This window comes from Bactrocera neohumeralis, chromosome 2 (assembly GCF_024586455.1).
Source record: "Bactrocera neohumeralis isolate Rockhampton chromosome 2, APGP_CSIRO_Bneo_wtdbg2-racon-allhic-juicebox.fasta_v2, whole genome shotgun sequence".
NCBI lineage: Eukaryota > Metazoa > Arthropoda > Insecta > Diptera > Tephritidae > Bactrocera > Bactrocera neohumeralis.
The window spans coordinates 78,882,576-78,904,450 of NC_065919.1; the positions used below are offsets into that span (position 1 = coordinate 78,882,576).

The 21,875-nt window shown below is 35.4% G+C and overlaps 1 protein-coding gene across 1 annotated transcript in view; it reads left to right on the forward strand.

The window, feature by feature from the left end:
- Positions 1 to 21,875, forward strand: part of LOC126751405 (uncharacterized) — a 222,691-nt gene that overhangs the window by 111,278 nt on the left and 89,538 nt on the right. The gene's annotated exons all lie outside the window — the stretch shown is intronic.

The following is a 21,875-nucleotide window of genomic DNA, read 5'->3' on the forward strand; positions in this document are numbered from 1 at the left end:
TCCCGTAGTAATGTGCATGAGTGGTTTAAGCGATTCCAAGAAGGTCGTGAGGACCTCTGTGACGATCAGAAGTCGGTCTTCTTCAGAAGTCAAAAATAAAGACAATTCTGATTTGTTTTTACAATTTCGAGGGTATTGTTCGTCCCACCTGGCCAAACGATTAATGCTGTGTTTTACCTTGGTGTTATGAAGCGCCTTTTGTCACGCATTCGACGTGCTCGTGGCCGTCTTTCCCTTCGGAACTAATTCTCGATGCACCAAACCACAAATATCGAAAAAACCAATGAGCATCACTTTGACTTTAGAACGGCTTTAGCGTGGTTTTTTCGGTTCCGGTTCGTTTTTTCCCTATATTCCGACTAATTTGCATATCAAACTCATAAACCCACGTCTCATCGGCAGTTAAAATGCTCCTCATGAATGTGGAATCGGAAATCGCACTATAAAGCATGTCCGAAGAGACTTATTTACGATACTCCTATTGAAAAAAATGGTCTTTATCGGGGCAAGTCGAGCAAGAACGCCTTTCATACCCAAAATATCCACCAAAGTCATTCGAACGGACTCGCGAGAGATGTTGAACTCTTTTCCAATCTCCCTAACACTTGCCCGTCGATTTTAAAGCACCGCATTCTTCCCTTTTTTAATAATTTCATCAGTTGAAGAAGTCGAAAGTCGTCCAGAACGAGGCATGTCTTTACCGATCTTTTGACCATCTTTGAAGGTTTGTGTGTTTGATAAAACTGAATAACTGTAAGCCTTTTCGAACATTCGCAACGATTCTGCACACGAAATTTTGTTAGAAATAAAAAATTTAGATAAATTCTTTATTTGATATTTTTTATCCTTTGCACAAATTGCAACGCAGTACTGAGGTGTACCGACTGCTGTAAACAAACTTGTTTGACAGATTGCACTCATATTCGGCATAGTAATTAAGGACAGTCCTACCAACTTAGCAAAAGACTTTTTTTCAAATAATATTTACCTGGAATTTAAATTAAAATTTCCGGGTTTCGTCACAACAGACCAGTTTTTTTCTGACTATATATGTAGTTCAGAATAAATTTGCGTAATATTGTCTAGTTAAGTCTTTTCAAAGTTCCATAAAACAGGACCTATAAACGAAGTAAAGACAAACCACAATGGGGTTTGATCATAAATAAAGTGTATAACTATGAATAATAATCATTGATACCTTAAGTCATTTTACTTAGTTATCTTACATCACACTTATTTTAATATCCATTACCTGTTCATCGACATCGTATCAAGAGACTGGCGCCTCTCTGTAAAGAAAACACTTAGCAGCAGTCGATTCGTTTTCATTTCGCCATACGGAAAATTCTTCGTTAAAGTTCACTTGCATTTTTTCTTTTCAAAATTGTATGAAGAGTTCTTTAACTTTAGTAAAATTGAAATAAAACCATTCAAAAATATTTCAGGGTCATAACTTGTGATTTTTAAATCTGCAAATTATGTTGATAAGGTACATCAGTTCAAAGTATTACTGTATGTCCTTTTACAACACTGGAACACTTGCCAAAATTATTTTAAATCAACCAATTAAAAAATAAAAGCTTTCGTTAAAAAAATAAAGCTTTTAAGTAAGATGCTTTAAGCTAAAACTTTCACAAAAGATTAAGACCAGCAATACTACCAATAAAAGTGAAACAATTATAGTTAGTTGTTAATTTAGACAAAGAAACAGAGCTTTAAAGCTCATTTTTAAAATGTAGATATTAAAAAAACTTTCAAAGCTTAAAATTCAAAAGTTTTCAGCACCTTTCGCCGCAATTGATCAAAAATAATATTTTTTACAAAAGATGAACCCAATTAATTCAAAAAATAAGTAAATTCCAATTTACCAAATTAAAGCAACAAAACTGTTCGGTCATTTACCGTTAAGCGCAGCTACGTTTTATCTCCAAAGCTGTCTCTTTAAGCCATAAACAACACAAAAACAAAAGTAGAAAGACATATAGCTATGGAACAGAGACTAAATAGCTCTCAATCAAACGGTTTGCTGCAGTGTCACAAACAACTAAGACAACAACAACAATAACAGTGACATGCAATCTACACTACACTTTCAATTGGAATGGAAAAATGCACACTAGACTGGATTTGCGAGCACTCATGTCTGTGTATGTGTGAGTGTAGTGTGTCTGTGTTCAGAGGAAATAAGAGGAAACGATGCAATGTGGCGCCACACGACGACGATCGAAACGCCAAAAGCGAAGCGGAAGGAAGGCGCAACAAAAAGCAGTCGAGTCTACGAAACAAATCAAACGTGCAAATGCCGAAGCAAAGCAGCGAAGGACGGAAAAGAAGAAGAACACTATAAAGTAGTGATGAAGAGCAAGTAAAAACCCCAACAACAATAGCAACAAAAAGGAAGCATCTTTATACACAAAAAACAGCCAGCAATTGAATGAGGCACAGCGTCGTCGGCGCCGCCGGTTCCGCCGCTGCCGGCAGTAAAACAGCGAACGGCAACCACCAAAGGCCACACCCACTTTCACCACTAATGAATGGCGTCATCGACGGCGGTTGTGTCGAAGCCACCAAATGCAGCACGCGAATGCAATGAAAAACGGTAAAAGAAACAAGTAACGGCAAAAAATGTTGCACTAAAAAGCAAGGAGGGGGCCTAAACGAGGGTGTGGACTCAACGTTTAGCCGTGTGTTTAAGCCAAATTGTGAGATAAACCGGCGATGAGCGCGCACACATACCAAAGCACGTTAGACAGCAAGCGCATGTGTGCTTATGTAACGGTAGACAGCATGCGAGATCACGCAGATACGCCAGCGACTCGGACACCCACACACACGAGTGCTCACAGCGTTGCAAGTGTCTGCTTTGGATTTACACAAAACAGCTGAAAGCTTGCTTAGTTGGACATGCGAAGGCAAATATATGCCATCTACATTCATATATACATATATGTATAAGTGTGTGTGTGTGGAGGTCACTAAGCTGCTGAATGCGGAAACGGTTGCTTTATTGCGCCGGCATTCAAGATGAATTTCTTTGCATTCTTCGCTTTCGTTTCACCGCTTTTTTCTTCCTGTGATTTGGGTTGGAATTTTTGCTGATTGTTGTTGCTTTACTAGTGATATTCGCTGGCCATGGCACGCGGCAGAAATGCAGCTGTGTGTGTGTGCGGGAAAATAAAGTGCCGCGTAATCAATGAAGATTGTAACTGGCAAAAATGCAATAACCGAATGCGCAAATGAATGAGGCAGTTCGAGTGCATGAATGAGTGGATGAATAAATGAAAGATTGGCATTGCACCGGGGAATTGGTGGTTGGAAGAAATTTAGTGAAGAATCTGGCGATTTAACTGAGTTAGTGCCGAAATGTGCTTTTATGACGGTTTACTTTCAATTCGGTGGACAACTGTTAGTACACTGAAATATACCGTTTCAAGTTTGACGCGACTTAAGATCGCTGCAACACTTGTTGATAAATGCAATTTCTCATTTAAAGACATTTTATGCGTGAATATTGATCTAATTTATCGCAATGTTAATAGTAGTCTGATACCACTTCTCTAAAGTAGGCTGCAGGAACAGTAGATCAACTAACAGCTTTTTCAATTAGAGCGTTACAAAAGCTCTCTATTCTCTCTCTCTGCTCTTTACTTCTGTAAAGGTACAATATATTCGATGTGATTATGTACGGAACTCGATTTCTATTGTATAGCCACTACGGGCACGCTAGCAGAAGTCCAGACGCTAAACCCCATTTTCGACGGTTTTCATGTATAAATTGGCCGACACTGCTGCAATTTCACGTTCGATATTCATACGTAGTTCATCAATCCTCGCTGGTTTGTTGGCATAGTGCACAGACTTGACGTAGCCACACAGAAAATAGTCTAACGGCGTCAAAGCGTACGACCGAGGCGGCCAATTGACTGCGCTATTTCGTAAGATAACACGTTCTCCAAACTTGGTTTTCAATAAATCGATTATAACGTTCGCTGTGTGGCTTGTAGCGCCATCCTGTTGGAATCACATATTGTCCAAGTCCATATCAACCAATTCGGGCCAAAATATTCGGATATCCCATTCACAATAACGTGCTGGTCTAGATCATTACGGAAGAAGTACCGTACGCCGCCGGCCCGTAAATCGCAACAAACCGTAATTTTTTCGGGATGCAATGGTGACTCATACAGTACGTGTGGATTGCTGGCTGACAAATAACGCATATTTTGCTTAACGACGAAGCCTTTCAGCCAGAAATGAGCCTCATCGCTGAAGATGATTTTTCGATGCAAATCCGGATCATTTCATCACCTAGTTGTTGGTCAGCCCAATTCACGAACATACGATTCTTGTGGTCAAGCGGCTTCTGATTTTGCGTCAATTTGATTTTGTTAGGATGTAGATCAAGGTATTTTCGCAAAATATGCGAAAATTGACGTCGTTGTATCACAGAGAAGCCCAACGCTTGAGAACGATGTGTGGGAGACTGATTTGGGTCTTCCTCAATTGATGCGTTAGCGACAACATATTCTCGACAGTACAGGCACTATTTTATCCCACTGTCACGGGAACATTTCGCACAGTACCTGTGGATTCAAATTTTTCCACCAGACGCTTCATGTTGATCTTACAGGAGGATTATGACGACCATAAATTGGACGTAGCGCTCTTACAGTTGAGGCCACTGACTTCGAATTTCTGTAATAAATGTTAATAATTTCGACTCGTTATTGGATCTTCAGTCTTTCCGTGATGAAATGGCAAAATTTACTGAAGAGAAATGTTAGAAGAGCTTCAATATTTACCAAATTGAATCCGGTAACTTTTCTGCTTGCGATAGATATACTATATCAATAAAGATACCGACACAATTCTAGAAACCCTAATGATCGGTCTTAAAATCATCTGGATTGATTGTTGTTCTGGTTTTAGCGGCAGAAAGTATTTCTCAAGTAATTTTGAGGACTGTTGTAGCTTGTATATCCTAAAAAGGGGTATAAAGCCGGGTTGGCCCAGAATTAATCTCGATATCTCGAAAAACAGAAACGAACGAAAAGCACAGTTCGCATTGCAAAAGGAGGATAAGGCAAAGTACGAAGGTCACCAAATTTATTTCTTTGTTAAACGTCAGCAGTTCACTGTTATTATGAAGCTAATAAGCGGCGGTATTGACCTATTTTTTTCCTTTCCACGAGAAAGGCAAAATATCTGCTTAAAGATACACACACATACATACGAAACAGGAATGTTAGATTGCTTAGGCGGCAGCTTTCATTGCAATCGGTGGTGCAGGCTGCGGCCGAAATTTATTGCGCAATTTCTACCAAAAATGAGTATTTGATAAACGCAGAGGCAAAACGGACAGAAAGCGACGAAAAATAACGTTCTTAAGAACATAGAGACAGCTTCATTTTGTATTTAATAAACTGGCGCGCAGCTTTTCCAAGAGTAAGCGCTTCGATGGCTGAGCAAATACGACTACATTGCAAGCGATATTTTGTGTGACAAAAAAAGAGAGAAAAATAATCAAAAGATGTTCTCCAACACACCGCTTAGCAAGAAATGCAATAATTCGTAGCATACAAATAGGCGGCTGAGCAAAAGTTGCCAGCAAGCAATTTTCGCTACGCTTTCTCAAAGCAAAAATAATAACTGGGAATAATTTGTTGCAGCAAAAACGTTGCAGGCGACAAAAAAGTTGATATGTCAGCGAAGAAATGCAACGGCACTTTCTTTGGCGCAAATTACTTGCAACAAATCCAGATGTAGTAATCAGGCGAAATTTTTTCATTCGCAATTTAAGATAGCATGTGCATTTCTGTATTTTAGCACTACACATACACTCCTTTATATATGTTTTATATAAATATAAAGTGAAACGGAAAAAGTCGTTGCCGCATAACCTCGAGTTACTAAAGTTTTTTCATCAAACTCGCTACATTTTGCTTCTTATCTCTGCGCGACGAAATGCCACAAGCCATGCAAGCGAGTGCCGCTCTCGCCGAACTGCTACAATTTCGACCTCAGCCGCAGCCGCCACGAAGACCACAACCCACTGTGATTACATTTCTTTTCTTATGAAAAATCCCACACACTCATGCACACATACAATTTGTTTGAAATTGCTGCTGCAAGTTGCAATTGTGCAGACAGCGGCAGCAATCAGACAGCGTTGTGGCTTGATTCTCCCATTTCTCTAAGAAATAAATTGACTTTTTCTTGCGCTGTGTCTTAGTGTATGTGTTGCGAGTTTTGGCTGTGGATTGGAGAAGGACGCTAGGTAATTTTTCTTTGCTACATATGAGTACATATATGAAAAGTTGCGTGTAATTTTTATATATGTGGAAAATTGCTTGTATTTGTTAATTAATGAAAATTAACGTCAGATTCTTAAGTTAACTAGAAGTCATCTCTGGAAAATGTATATTAAATGAAATGTTCGAAATATTCTCTCATTTCAACTTCAATACTATAATATGGATACGGATTTTATATATATACGGATTTATTAAAGTAAACACGGATTTTTTATATATCTATATTTTGAATTTTAGTAATCACTTTTAGCACCCAAATGTATTAGCCAAAAATTCTTAATCAGTAAAGCATCTATGGAATAGAGAAGTATATATAACTACTTACGGATTACTACATTCTTACATCTCCGATCTCTGTTGCATACTCTTATAAGTATGTTGCCATAACAATAAATGCATAATAAAGAAGATTGCAAGCATTGGCGGTTGTGCTTTGACTACACATATAGGAAGACGCTTATAGCTGTTTCTAATTTGAGAGCATTTATGTATATCAAGTAATTTTTTTGAAGATCGACGAAGCGCAACTGTATAAGCCACAGCCCAAGGGCAACATTTATCACACAGTGTAGTCATACAAATTTCCCAACCAAGCATTGCAAAAAAAGCAACACTATAGTAATTTAGAAATACGAATTATAGTAATTGCACTTTAAGAATAGAAAATTCATTTTGAAAAATATTCTTTGTCTTGACCCCGTAGCTGACCTCCCAGAAAATCTTCGAAAAACGACTTTTCTGCTTAAAATTAACCTAAAATAAATTTGTTGTTACTATAGATGAACATAAGTAATAATCGAAGAACTAGTTAAATTTCAGAATTTTGGACAAATAAAAATAATTTTCTGTGAAACCGTTTACGCTCCAGAGTGGCTTAAAAAATCTAAACAGTTATTAAAAATTTTATTTTCTCTATCACTAACAGATAAATATGTCAATTCCCAAGAGAGCCGGTTCTACGTGCTGGAATTGACCCGGATTTTATCCAGCCAAGGGCTGTTTTTTTGTGATTAAGTTTGACATCACTGGAGCAACTTTTTGCAACAGGGTTACGCCGTATCCTCCTGACTCTAGCTGACAGTGATTCCAACCCGGGCCAGGAGCAATTTTTCTGCTGCATCTGCATTAAATGTCTCCATCCAGATGGAGATCTCGGTTAGGTGTAAAACATGTAATGGATGAAGCCATCTTAAGACGAACTCAGGGCTTAAGACACAACGGGAGTGGACTACTTGGTACGTCACTACCACTAACCAAATGGTAAAAGGACAAAGAAACAATGCAGGCGAATAAGCTTCAGACATGCCAGAACTCTACACTCCGGACTATAATGCGATGCCTCTTAATCTGTCCGATCGAACAACTACTCAGTGAGGCTCGTTCCCTCACAGTTAAGGAGCATAATGAATGGCTCTCCAAGCAGTTTCATGTGGGGTGTTTTCGTAGAACTCCTGGTTGATGAGGAAACGCCTCCTAGGCACATCTAGAGGTCTTTTCTTAACTACGTCGACGACATAAGACTATATGCCAGACATGTAATAACAGCCATTCACACTGAAGCCACAAACACTTTTATCGTCTCCCTCTTAGTGAATGGCGTACTTTAAGAAAGTGACCCTTTTGCAGTTTCGTTCTGGATACGATAAATTCCCGCATAACGCGAACCACTTTTTTTGCTTTCTCAGCTAAAACTACACATCTGATACCTCTTTCCCTATGGTCCGGCCCCGTCGAAACAGCACGTTCGCTGTGTCTACCGTAGGATGACCTCGATGATAACTAATCTGAGCCTTACAACCCTAACGCGAATTAGATAATCGTTACAAGAACAAATATATCTAGGAAAACTCTACAAACACACAAATTTTTTCAAAACTATTAAAATTTTTGCAAAATATTCTAAAATATAAGTACTTATCACATACATGCGAAACAAAAATCGATTTCTTTTAACTTACAAGTAGACATACATAATTCCTTAATTTTGGTTTTGGTATTTATATAAATAGGTTGCCTTTTATATTTCCAGATTTGGCAATCTTAGTGATGCAATCAGGCAACTCAGAATTTTAAAATAAATTTTGACATATGATATCATAGATGTTCAGAATGTGTTGACATACGAGAGCGATTTGTGTTGTTTACAGTAAATTAAATTATTCATCTTGGCCAAAAAATTACATTCAATATTGCCTGAACATTTGATTGTAAAAATTTGTTTTCAAGTTACACACATAATTTGTCGAAAGCCTAAAATGAGATTCGTGTTGATTGGTCGAAGGAAAGGCCAAAGAAATAAGACAGTGGTGCTTCAAAGCACGTCTAAAACATCCTGAAAAGTGATGAACCGTAGATTTTTGCTTATGATCCCGAAAATAAAAAGAAGTCGATCGCATGAGTGTTCCAAAATTAGCTTAAACCAATAAAAGCTGTTCGAAATCTTGCTTTCCTTGTGGCTCACTTACAGAACAAGTAGATTTTGAGAACAGAAATAAGTTGAAAGACTTAAGACAAAACTCAATTAAATTCAAGGGTCTTTAAATAAACTAATTTTAAGTGAAAATTTCTCATAAGTTTTATATCAGATTTATTATAGTAATATATAGTTAGTTCAGTAAAAGAACAATTAAAACACAAATACACATTTCAAAGAATATTTTTCAACGAAATTAAGGCATACTTCATTTTAAGGGTTAGCTGTCGTTCAGTAACATATTTTTATACTCTCGCAACAATGTTGCTAAGGAGAGTATTACAGTTCTGTTCACATAACGGTTGTTTGTAAGTCCTAAAACTAAAAGAGTCAGATATAGGGTTATATATACCAAAGTGATCAGGGTGACGAGTAGAGTTGAAATCCGGATGTCTGTCTGTCCGTCCGTCCGTCCGTGCAAGCTGTAACTTGAGTAAAAATTGAGATATCATGATGAAACTTCGTCGTACCAAACTCTATAGAGTCGTTTACTTCAGGCATTTCCATATACAGTTCAAAAATGGAAGAAATCGGATAATAACCACGCCCACCTCCCATTCAAAGGTTATGTTGAAAATCACTAAAAGTGCGTTAACCGACTAACAAAAAACGTCAGAAACACTAAATTTTACGGAAGGAATGGCAGAAGGAAGCTGCACCCAGGCTTTTTTAAAAAATTGAAAATGGGCGTGGCGTCGCCCACTTATGAACCAAAAACCATATCTCAGGAACTATTAATCTAATTAATTTTACAGAAAAATAAAAAAATATGTAAATGACGGATAATGAAATCTCGATGACACCCGAACTTAGCCCTTCTTTACTTGTTTAAATACGAAATGCGTAACGATTCCTTAAAATCTCAAATCGCTTAAGCTATTAAAGAAGTATAAAAAAGTTTCTCGAAAGTTATTTTTAGACTTTTGGAAATATTTAAGCGACATTGCTAAGCCTTCACGCTACCTACATTCACTTCAACTACAAGTAGTAGACAACAAATAGTAGACAAACCAATAAGAACAACAGCACGTAGTCCACCCTTAAATTTGCACAATTTGACACACTTTCAATCTGTAAAACTTCAAAGAAGTAGAAATTTTCAAAAGATTTATTTCCAACATCTTAAACACGGCTCATTTAAGCAGGTTAATAGGCACGCAACAACAGCAAAAAACACTGGTAAGCAGCTGGTGTGGCACAGAAATCGGAAGTAATATTAATTGAGCAGAGAATAACGAAATTAATCAGCAGAAATTCCGCCATTGGGGTTCGACTTCATACACCATTTGCTTATTGCCGTGTGTCAATGTTTATTCTCGACTAATTACCGTAAGCGGCGCCTCAGCAGATCTGCAGCGCCAACAATGTTGCCCTTTAAAAACAATGCTATATAATAGACAAAGTTATCTTTGTGTATGTGTGCTTCCTTTGCCGGAATAAAGACGCTATAAGCTTGCTATTTGCTTCGAATTAAAGCTCATTCGGTTGCTTTGTCTTCATTAAATGCTGGCGCATGCATATGGCTTGTGTGTGTGTGTGTTTGGCGTAAATTTCATTTTAATTGCAAACGTCTGCTTTAATAGTGACGACAATTCACTTTTCAACCCCCTCACTCCAAGCAGTTATAACAACAAACTGAAGGTGTGTCAGCCTCGCGTATCAATTCACACCCATACACGCTCACACCACCCCCAACGGCAACGCTGACGCACACAAGCGTGCGCTGCAGTTAGTCATAGCGGGATTGATACATTCATTGCCATCGAGCGTGTAATTAAAATTGAATTGCTTTTGCTGTTGCTTCACAAGCACGAACATTTGCCGTTGTTTGCTGCAGCATTTTAGGCGTTATTTGATGGAGCGCAAGGCTGGGCGCACATCACCCACTCACTACAACAACTATAAATTCTGACAGTCTGCGCGCTGGAGGTGTGGGCAGCATGTGGGTGTGTTGTTTGAGGCGTTGCTCATCAAATTGCTGACAATTTCGTAAAATCGGTGGTTGCTTTAGTGCCGCTTTGCGATTGCGTGTGAATTTGTGTGTGCGTTTATGTGCGTGTGTGTTGGAATGCATGCCAGCGCTTAGTGTGCGTGTTTGCATTCGCTTGCGTGCATTATGATTTTTAATTAATAATAAATATTTGCATATCTCAAAAGCAAAATGTTTAACGAAGCGTCGTGGCCGCGCTGGAGAATGTTTGCCGCTTTTGTTATTTTTTTGTTGCTGTGCTGTGTACTTTCGGCACGTAACAAGGGCAATTTTTGGTACATAATCCGGCATAAATGAGGTAAATATTTTCGTTGTGCGCATTTGCTGGGCGCAAATATTTTAAAGTTTCTGTTGAAGTTTATAATGTCTCTTTGGTGCTGGAAATTTTGTTTACTATTTTTCGTTTTTTTTTTGTTTTTGAAACGGTGAAACGGAGGTGCGTGAAAAACTGCAAGATCTTTGACGTTAAAAATGGGTACTTTTAAGTTTGAATTTATTTTCGAAGTTATTCAAAAAGTTTTTGGATTCTTGAAAAGTCTTAATTTAATATAATTAATTTTAATAATTTGTTTCATCTTTTAAGTATATACTTAGCCTAAAAGGAATAAAAGAATAAATAATAATAATAATAAAATAATGAATCTAACTAACGAGTTAAATTTTTGTATAGAAGCGCCAAATAAAAAGTATTCTAGTTAACATTTAAATTAACAAGCAAGCTGAAAACTACTCTTACTTCAAATGACGATATATAAAATATACCAAAGTGAAAGTTTATACTAACTAGTTCACACTTTCATAATGAAACCTCATATTAGTTACATCATTCTAACTGCCGAGAAGCACAAAATATACCAAAGCGAAAATTTACAATAACTAGTTCATAGTGAGAAGCTTTCATAGTGAAAGCTCATACTATCTACTTCATTCTGACTGCCGAGAATCAAAAAATATACCAGAGTAAAAGCTTAACTAGCTCATACTGCGAAGTTTTTATAATGAAAGCTTGTACTAGCTACTACATTTTTATTGCCGAAAAGCATAAAATATACCAAAGAGAAAGCTTATACTAATTAGTTCATACCGCGAAGCTTTCATAAGCATTAAATAAACCAAAGTGAAAGCTTACACAAACTAGTTCATACTGAGAAACTTTCATAGTAAAAGCTCGTACTAGTTATCCTAATATGATCAGCTTTCACTTTGTAATATCATATTGATTACTTCGTGCCGAGAAGCACCATCAGTGAAAGCTAACTCATACCAAGAAAATTGTATATTTCAAGCTCAGACAAGTACATTCTTAAGCGGTGTCGGTTGAATTACGCAGTCTTCATATTAAGCTCCTGAATACTGGTTTAACCTAGTTTAGCTGAGAAAGAGTTAACTAATTAGAAATATATTTTTCCTGTGCAACTAATGCAAAGAAAGCTGCTGATATTCTTAAATGCTGTCAGAGGGGCTAATGAAAAAAATCGTCTGTCCCAAACTCTACAGAGAGACAAAGCCAACATTATATTGCAGAAAATGTTTAAAGGATAATAGACATATAACATGCAGGCAAGCTTCACAATATTTAACTGGTTATACTGATGTATATTCGCTCTTATGAAGAACTTTTCTTAATTCAGCTCTGATGTCAAGTATATTCTGTGGGTATAATTTCTGCAAGCACGGATATATCGAAAATATATAAACCAGTTCAACAAGATCCTTGAATGTGAAGGGCCTTTCCTTGCTTATTCCATTTAAGTCTGGTTATCTTTAATAACAAGTTAAGCGTTATGTTCGAAGCTCTGGCCAGCAGCAGTTGAGAGCTCTTTCATTGATAGACTTGTAACTCAATGATTTTTAAGCCAAGACATAAAGAGCTTATTGAACTAAATGAGGGCTTAAAAAAACAAGCATCCAAGACTTAAAAAAGTCACGTGGGATGTGTGACAACAGATTTAGTAAGCCTACAGGTCTGCTATTTAAAATCCTTTCAATTATGAGGTACCATTTTGTGACAAAAAATGCTTTAGTATCATAGCAAATTCATATTAACATTAATCAATCCACTTAGACTCGTAACTGTCGGTTAAATAAGGTTCAGTGTAAGATTAGTACTCTGTTTCTACCTGGATTTGGATATCAATAGGTCTTTAGACCATATCCTGTGTTGTCTACCATTTCCGTTCTTAAAATCTAAAAATTATACGGTGATACGCCGAGACGTCTCTACATAGTTGTCAAAAGTGATACTCGTGCTGCAACAAATTTATGGTTCTACTTTCTAGCTCATTAACTGTTATTTCACCAAGACACAATGGCATCCGTAACTTACAAATCTTTAGAATTTACTTAGGACTAGTACCTGACAGTGAGCATGCTCCAAGTACCGCCGCGTCCAACCGTTCGACACATCAGACACAGACAACTATTATATTAACATCCGATCATTGAACAAATTTCAGCAAATACTTCACTTAACATTTTTACAAAAAAGAAAAATCCATATGGAGTACCAAAATATAAATTTACGCACTAAATATATCCGCTTTGCAAATATCGAGTTTCGAGTCAATTATGTGCGTTGAATTATTAAGTAAGCTACATTAAAATTGGCTTGAGTCCATACAACTATTATCAACTGCAAATATTGGCAAGTCAAACACGCATACAAAAGTGCTCATATGTGTATTTAGGTGTGTGTGTGGGTGTGTGTGCTAAGTGGATGAATTTGCTTCTTTTGTCATAATGCACATGCTAAATATTGCATATTTGCCTAATTAAACTCATAAATGTTTTGTTAACTGGCGCATCAGGCAGCGCGCCCAAATGTATGCAATGCCACAATAATTTTTGTGACACATTTCAAACAACAAAATGGCATACATTCACCAAAAACTAATTACCACGCGAATGTGTCATATGTGTGTATGTGTGTGCGTGGATTTATGCATTCGCTTGCTGTTGGTTGCATGAATGCCTTTAAAATTGTGGCAAATGAAAACAAAGCTCGACACACAGACACACACCTACAAACTATAATGAAATTCGGTATTTCACTTATCTGTCCGAATTTGTCAGACCGGACAAAATGCGCCGATAACTAAGCAAATAAGCAGAAATATAACGCCGCGCGACATCGCAAATCTCTGTGTGTGTGTGTGTGTCTGTATGTGAGTTGGTGTGTGTTTGCAAATGCTGAGTTATTTTTGTTTATTAGTTGCCGTGTGGCAGCACGTAATAAAGCCATGTTCAGTTACAGTGGCATTATTTGGCGATAACCAGCAAATATTTGTATACAGCTCCGCAGCATACCAACAACAACAATATATGTATCTATCGCACAGGTATGTCAGTCCGGAATAGAATACATGAATTATTGCAGCTAAATTTCGCATTGCAATAACAACAAGCAAAAATCATGTAATAGCCACGTGTGCGCAATTACATGAATGTAAACAGATTATATAGGCATGCGTGTGTGTGTGAAAGTATAGGTATTTGTGTGCTTCTAATGAAAACAGTGGAAATTTATGCATTTTCTACCTTAATTTATGCAAATATTCTATTAAAAATAGAAAATAAATACACACATACTTATACAAAGACACACCCACACACATATAAACACATTTATTTATAGGCTCGCATTTACATGCATTTATTTATGAAACTACCTAAGCGCGTTGGCAGCAGCGGGATTTTATAGCCGCGTGGGCCGGGAAGGCAAGCTGATGAATCGCTTAATAAAAGCAACGGGATTTTCCAACAGCAGCGCGCTAAATTCCATTGGAAGTTTTAAGCGGAAAATAGAATTGCTGTCAGTTGTGGTTTTAAATACGTGGATTCACTGCCAAGCTGAGTGGCATTTTCGCTTTACGTGCAGTTTAACCCTTTTAGGTGGGATATGGCATCTCCAACCTTTGTTCTTTTAAGTTTTTTTTCATCACTATTTTGACAGCCAGCGTTATTTATCTCACTGTAGTCAAAAGAGGTGACTTTTGTAGAAGATCAACCGGTTTACGCTAAATGAACGAAGTACTCTAAGGTATCTTCAAATGTAAGCGCTTTCAGCATCAAGTTGCCTTTTTCGACACAAACGAAAGAACAGCCCGTCAAACTTGGCATTCATATGTCTTTATGGTATTCAAATTAACTGCTGTTGCTTTAAAATTATTCCACCGAACAGCTGTATAGGCCTTGGGCTTTACGGAATGGCATCAAAAAATATTATATTTGATGCTCAGCTGTTCCGCGTCCTTCTGTAGAGATTACAATTAATTTTCGTCGCTAATCAAAGGCATTTCTTTACTAAAGTGGTAGAGGGTATTTTTGTGCACATGTACTATACTATGTTGGTTGTTTTAAATTGTACATACTCCCCTTATTACTTCTCTAGTCCATCATTATACAATTTATACTTTTGGTAATTTTAATCTTTCACACAATACGCTCGATAGAATCTTATACGGTAGTTGGCGCAAATTGTGGGCTCTCCCTGTTTGTGGATTGGGCAGAGCACACTTAAATTCCAATCGTTGGGCATGCTTTCCTCCGACCATATTTTACAAAGAAGCTGATGCATGCTCCTTATCAGTTCATCGCCGCCGTGTTTGAATATCTCGGCCGGCAATCCATCAGGTAATTGCTATTCGAACTTTTTCATGGTCGAATAATGAAAGGTCTGCTCCAACGTCATCGATTGGGGAATGGGATTTTTTCAATAGAAAATGTAAGTACAGCGTTCAAACTATAAACTCTCTTAGTCACTTGAGAGCTTTTCATTAATAAAGCGACACACACAAGGGTTAATCATTTCTGATATGATAAGCGCACAAATATTTTGCTTTATCTGCATATTTTCCAGCGAATTGAAATGTGCTTTGGGAGCATATTTTGCAGTTCATTTACGTTTAAATTGTTCATTTTTTGTTTTTGTTGCATATATTTATATGCTTTTTTGCTATTTGTGGCTCAAAAATTACATTTACATTTCATGCAATTTTAATGTGTTCACTTATAAATTCGTTTATTCGCAGCAATCTCGCACACACTCTCGCACATTTAAGCACACACTCAGCCACACACATGGCAGCATACAGATATATATGTATGTGTGTGAGTGTGCTGCTAATGCAATATTAAATAAAATGTGGTAGCAATATTGAATGCTGCGGAAAGCCTGTTTTCTGTCAGCGCAATTGAGCGCGTTCGCGTGTTTGTTTTAGTCATGAGCTTGGCAGCGTGAGCGGTGTGCTGCGGCAGAAGCTAAACAGTGAAGTGAAACTAAACCAACAAAGCTCATTTGCATTATTTCAGCTAAAAACAAGTGTTTTTAGTGCTTATACTTGTTTATTTACTGTTAAAACCATTATAACTTTTCATGACGTGTAAATTGTTAATTATTTTTTGGTGCCTTTTATTATATTCGAAATTGAATATTTTTGTCATAAACAATTTGAAAATTTTTTTCATTTGTAGAAATGAAAATAAAGCAATATTTTTAAAAAGTATCCGAAGTTTAACTTAAATCCATAATTTAAAAATTTAGTGTTTTAAAGTCAAAATTCAACATTACCATTAACATTAACATTAACATTAACATTAACATTAACATTAACATTAACATTAACATTAACATTAACATTAACATTAACATTAACATTAATATTAACATTAACATTAACATTAACATAAACATTAACATTAACATTAACATTAACATTAACATTAACATTAACATTAACATTAACATTAACATTAACATTAACATTAACATTAACATTAACATTAACATTAACATTAACATTAACGTTAACATTAACATTAACATTAACATTTTTAACATTAACATTAACATTAACATTAACATTAACATTAACATTAACATTAACATTAACATTAACATTAACATTAACATTAACATTAACATTAACATTAACATTAACATTAACATTAACATTAACATTAACATTAACATTAACATTAACATTAACATTAACATTAACATTAACATTAACATTAACATTAACATTAACATTAACATTAACATTAACATTAACATTAACATTAACATTAACATTAACATTAACATTAACATTAACATTAACATTAACATTAACATTAACATTAACATTAACATTAACATTAACATTAACATTAACATTAACATTAACATTAACATTAACATTAACATTAACATTAACATTAACATTAACATTAACATTAACATTAACATTAACATTAACATTAACATTAACATTAACATTAACATTAACATTAACATTAACATTAACATTAACATTAACATTAACATTAACATTAACATTAACATTAATATTAACATTAACATTAACATTAACATTAACATTAACATTAACATTAACATTAACATTAACATTAGCGTTAATATTAACATTAGCGTTTAGCAGAGGTAAATTAACTTGAGTAACACTGGACAGACTTATGTACATACATATGTACATACATACATATGTATGTATATAGATGATTTCATAGCAGTAACTTTGGAAAACTGTATTAACTTTTTACTATTACAGTTATTTACTTGGCTTTAAAAAAAAATCAGACATTTAGTTACTCGCATATATTCATAATACGTGTAAAAGTTTATATTCAAACATATACATATATCTGAAGATTAAGCTTTGCTTTTGTTATCACCTTACCGCTGGCTGGCGCTCTCAAAGTTTCCCACATTATTTCCATTAAGCTTTTTGCGTGCCTTATAAGCATAATTCGCTGCTTTTATTATTTATGTAAATGCTTATATTGAACCGCACGCACTGGCCTCTACATACACAACACACACATACATTCATAAGCAACAATGTGTGCGCATTTTTATTAACAGGCATACAACGGTTTATAAATCGTCCACTCATCGATAATGGATTTAAATGATTGAGTGTGTTTGTGGACATGTGTGGGTGCGTGCATGCAACAGCTTTGTGTACTTAATTTATTTTTCAGCCTCAAACTTACAGTCAGCACCCACGCAATACTGTGCAGTGGTTACGCTTTTGCCCAGCTACATATTAAATAACTGTAATTGATATTGGATCCGGATCGGATCATAAGCTGGCCGCCACTTTGTTTGTTTATTTATTTGCATGTATACTTAAAACGCACACACACGCATACAGTCCGCAGAAAAGCAAATATATGAAATATGAGGGCATGCTAATTTATAGGCTGCTTATGTGTGGCTAGAGCGATGATAACGTATAATATCGAAGTGGGTATAATTATGCGCTCTTTTCAACAGTTAAAGCGCGCTTCTCTCGTATATAATCTTCCGAGCAGTTTGAAGGGAGCTAAGTAGTTGTGCTTTGCCTTTCACACTAACTGGGGCGGGCTTTACTTATATAATAATAATATATAATACCTCCTCAAAAGAATTTACCGTTAGCTTATTTACGAGTGTAGTCATCTCCGCGCGCAGAAAAAATGTGTCTGAGCACAATAGTTTTGGGTGTAAGCATGCTTTTAGGGATGAGTGGTGTGGTGAGGCCTTTAATAGTTAAGCTATATATTTCTATAACACACACACACATCGAAATCACAAAGACACACTGATGTTTACTTATGAATAAAAAAATATGCATATTTGGCTGTGCGTGTTGACCCAAGTCTGTTTATTCGAGCCAAACCTACGCACCCGCACCAAAGTTTGCTTTGTACCCACAAGTAACTGTTTATGTATATGTGACCACTAGCAAAATTCGCTCGTATATACATGTGTATGTGTCTATGTGTGTGGGTGTGTACAGCACTGCGCCTTTGCAAATAAAGTGAACTTTATCTCTCGCACAAAACCAAACAGACAGCATATAATATTTCATAATTTATCATTTTTTGTTGGTACGTGAGTGTGTTGCACGAAAAAAACTGGAGTAAGAAAAGCCAAAAAAAAAACGAAATAAAATTAATATAAACATTGAAGTCAAACAAAATGCACTCATACACACACATAATGACAATAATAATAACGAAATTATAATGAAATATTCAATAAAGTGGTTTTAATAGCTTTTGCATGTAAATGTGGCAACATCGAAAGGAAAATGTAAATAATGAAATTAAGCACAAAAACATCACACTTTAAGTGAAGTTAAATAGTTTTTATGTAAAGCGAAGGCTGCTGTAATGTTTACTAAGTGGAAGCGTGATTTATGTAATGTTGTTGTTTGAGGGAAGCAGGAATAAGCTTGTATGCTTCCATGGTAACAATCATAAAAAGTATTAATATTTCACTTTAACACAGTACAGTTTTTACAGAAAATTTGTTTTTTATTGAGTTAATGGAGATTTATTTCTTTTTTTTGAGAAAAACACTCTTGAAAAAATGCTGTTTTAACGCGAGGAAATCCATGTACTTATCTCCTTAAGTCAAAACCTAGTGTGATAAAAAGCCGATTTTTTGGGAATTTGAAAAAAAAAATCACTTATCAATCGATCTCTGACGGTGCTGGAAAAACGTTACCCACAGCAGCCGCCATTCCGGTTCTCTCTGTGCATGAACCTTCAAAAAAAATTCTGGCTAGAAAGCACTCTCTAGAAAGATGTTGTGCGTTAACGAAACAAATGTTGAAAACAAAATAAAAAATACAAAGTGCCAGCATTTTTGAGTCCAATTTTAACGAACATTTTTGTTTATTTTAGGCTGCCAAAATTAGAGTTTTGTTCAAATATTTGAGATGTCGGTATCGAGGGTTTATATTGGATCAAACTTCAACTTATTTTTTTTTATCTTTATAATGAACTTTAATGAACCAAATATGTACAACTTTTTGCCATTTTTCCGCTTGAGACATTATTCCATCAGTGTTTCACAGGCTTCTTTTGAAGCCTACTTTACTCCATTAAGGGAGTTTTGCACTGACCGAAACAAATGGTAGTCCGATGGCGCATGGTCAGAGCTATATGGAGAATGCTCAGGACTTTCCAGCCAAACTGTCCCAGTTTTTGCGTGTCATCAAAGTGTGTGGCCTAACTTTGTTCTGATGAAAGACGAAACCCTTTCTGTTGATCAGTTCTGGCCATTTGCATTTCCGCAAACTTGACGAAAAATTTCAAAATATAACGAATTTCTTCATTATTTTCACTCTTTTTTTGAAGAGCTGTAATTTTCTTTCAACTTCTCCAAATTTTTTTTGTTAAATAAAGCTTGAAATCTCACCTTTCCAACACTAGATAGTATGACAAAATGTGAATGGTAGCACTGGAGATATATATACAGATACGACTGCAAAGATATGTATCCATTGACAAAATACGAAAATATTTTTGCGACTACCCAATATATTTATTGCTGAGGCCAAAAGCCAATAAAATCAAGCCGTAAACTGCAAAGAATAACAGTACATTTTTTATGTTAAAATATGATTAACAAACCATTAAGAACATGAATAATAACCCCAAATACTTAATAACGTAAGCCATATTGATTACACTAGCCAAAGCGTTACTGCAGAAATGTTCAGTATACGACATGGCGTACCTTCGAATATTAGCAGAAAAATCTGGGAGCGCTACCAATGAGGCTGCAATAAACAGAACCAAGCGCACATTATTTCGCACAACGGCTACTTTGCTTGTATGTAGATATGTACGTATAAGTGTGTGTGCGTGTTTGAGCCGCACTGTCGGCACTGCAAAGCGCCAGCATGCAAACAATTTGCTAAGTGCAAGAACTGCAGCAAAGTCAAAAAAATTAAATAAAATAAGAAAAGAAAATTGCAAAAGCACAAAAGACGGAACTCCCACAGAACTAATTTGCATAATTAGGTATGCGCGCTGTAGTGCAGCAGAATCTCGCGCGCACCGACACACAGACGGCAACAGAAAGCCATCAAAAGCAAAATAATAAGTACAATAACAATAACAATGTGCGGGTGCAAATATATTTCCATAAAATAACAAAAAACATCACAAAATTTGTATATGTGTGTGTGCCTTTGTTAATGAAAAGAATATGAATGGTGGAGGTTAATGCAAAGTGGCGAAATTGCGCGTTATGGACGAAAGAGTAAAAGAGCAGAAGTTCGAGAAATAGCTGAGAAAAGTTTGAGGCTGCTGGAATGGAAATTATGCAGTGCCTTCACAACACAAAAGTCAGGCAACAATGAAAAGTGAACTTGAATTTACGCACAAGAAATGTAGCGGAAGTTCCTTTTGTAATTATTTATTTTATATTTCTTTTATTTTTATATTTTTTATTAATGTTGCTTTGCTTCACAATTTTTTTTTTCATGTTTTGTGCTGTTTTGTTAGCTTTCGAGGTCAGTTGTATGAAATTGTGCGAGAATTAGATAAAATATGTGATAATTATTTAAATTGACACAAAAAGGAATTACCATTATAGGAATAATTGCGCACATAGGAAATAAAAAAAATTTAATTATCTTGAAGAAAATGAAAGCAAAGAAGAATACGTAACACATAAAAAATAAATTAAATTAAGGTAAATTAAATTAAATTAAACTAAATTAAATTAAATTAAATTGACTTAAATTAAATTCAATACAATTCATCTAAATTAAATTGAACTAAATTAAATTAAATTAAATTAAATTAAATTAAATTAAATTAAATTAAATTAAATTAAATTAAATTAAATTAAATTAAATTAAATTAAATTAAATTAAATTAAATTAAATTAAATTAAATTAAACTAAATTAAATTAAAATAGGTTAAATTAGAAAAAATTAAATTAAATTAATATATATATATTATATATGCACATATTAAAATCTTTTCTACACAAGGAATTGATTTTTATTGGCCAGCTTGTGGGCTCTGCCAAATCGCGAATACTAGAAATGTTCTATAGATCATTCCGACCAATTTTGCATAAGAGACTTTAGGTTTGGAACCAGCGATTTGTGAGGCGAAATTTCAAAGATCTGAATACTCGGTTTGTATAGGCGATATTTGATAAGCTGGTCTGATCTAGCTGATTCTGTTTAATTATCAATAGAATATCAAAGTGCACCTACTTTTTCTAAATTTCTATAATCCCTAACCAACTTCGCCTTAAATAGCGCTGTCCCGAAACCAGTTTCTAACCCATAATCTCTTAGA